Source organism: Otolemur garnettii, unplaced genomic scaffold (assembly GCF_000181295.1).
Source record: "Otolemur garnettii isolate 467f Iridium unplaced genomic scaffold, OtoGar3 scaffold00055, whole genome shotgun sequence".
NCBI classification, from domain to species: Eukaryota; Metazoa; Chordata; class Mammalia; order Primates; family Galagidae; genus Otolemur; species Otolemur garnettii.
Window position 1 is genome coordinate 1,472,413 of NW_003852450.1, and position 1,764 is coordinate 1,474,176.

Here is a 1,764-nt window from a genome sequence, read left to right on the forward strand (position 1 = left end):
CAAGAATTGAGGCTACTTTAATGGAAATGTTATTATAATAGTTTCTGGAGACATTTAAAGATTCATAAAATAGTTTATCCACCTGCTAGGCTAGGCTCTTAATCTTCCTCTCTACCCTGGAATACACTGAATTTCCTCCAGACTAGCAATAGAATACATCTTTAATGGCATATACCTTCTTTTTCCTCTCAAGTCTCATCTCCTCCAACCTACTCCAGTTTCTGCTGTCCTTAATGAATAAATAAGGAATGCCTCTCCGTTAACTGCCTGTGGTAAATTCCTTGCCTCCTTTCTCACTAGGGTCTTTGGAAGAGCAGCCCAGGCTTCCTAGGCCTAATCCATCACTTCCATTTACTCTGCAAACCATTATAACCTGGCTTCTGTCCAATTTTCTGGAAGAGATCATCCCAAGGTGTCAACAACTCATTGAAAATCAAATTCAAAGTTAACTTTTCAGCTTCATAGACACCTGCTGTTTGACTCGGTTGTTCTCTCCCTCATTCTTTAAGCTCTTTGATCCCTGGCTTTCCATGATACTCTTCTTTCCTTATTCACTTCACACCTGTCTATTCCTCTTCTGTATTTTCATACTATCTGAGTTGTCGCCTTTGCCAAAAATCAGATGACAAAAACACATGGGGCTGTGTTTCTGACTCTACTACGTTCTGTTCCTCAGCTTTTCTATCTTAGTCCCCAAATCACACTATCTTGGTTACTATACATCTGTCCCTTTAATAGATCTCGATGTATAATCATCTAAGATCTCCTGCTTCTCTTCAACGTATCTCGGCTGTTATTGACCCTTTGAATTTGCATACTGTTTTAGAAAGTTGCTTTTTAAAAAATCTTTTCTTCCCCTAAATTTGTTCCCCTAGGTTTTTGAAAGTTTTTGAAATTCTACTTCTACTCCTTCTGAGATTGAGCTTAGTGGGCAGCCCTTCCAGAAATCTCTCCCCCTCCTTCACTACCAGTTTCTTACTTTCCCATCTTCTATGCCCTCGTTATTCCCAGAGCACATTTTTCTCAAAAGTACTTTCTGGAAATATTACTATGTAACAATAATAATACTTATGTGCTACACATATAGTTATTTCTATCCAATATCTTCACAGTTCCTGAGCAGTAGACATTGTTATATTATTTAATAAATTAGAAAGCAGAGATATTGAAAAATAAACCCAGTTGCCTGAGATCACACAAATAGCAAATTTTAAAGTTGGCATTTAAACCCAAGTCTGTCTGATTGCAAAACCTGATTTTATTTTTCACTATTTACACTTCCTCTTCGAATGATAGCATAGTTGATCATGGAATTTGAATTTAATTTGTCAGAGATATGATGCTTACTTAGATTTTTAACTTTTTAACAAATAAATATTCAATGATATTTACAATATTGAATTGTAAGTAAGGATTCAGGATAAACAAATCTTAGTTTTTTAAATATCATGTTTATGTTTTTTCAGACTACATAAAAAAATATTGCTTATGTTTTAACTATTTGTTGCCGAGTAACAGATCACTCCAGAACTTATTGGCATAAAACAACAAGCACTTTATTCCATTAAATGAAGTCTTGGATTACTGCACAGTTGAAAGGGCTTGTCTCTGCTTCACGAGCCTGGGGTCTCGGCCACCAAGTTGGAGTGGCTGAGAGTGGCTTGAGTACCGGGAAATGCAACCATCTGGACGCTCCTTGGTACACATGTCTGGTGTCTGTGCCGGTTAAGGCTAAAAGGCTGGCTGGGCTCAGCTGAGGCTGGC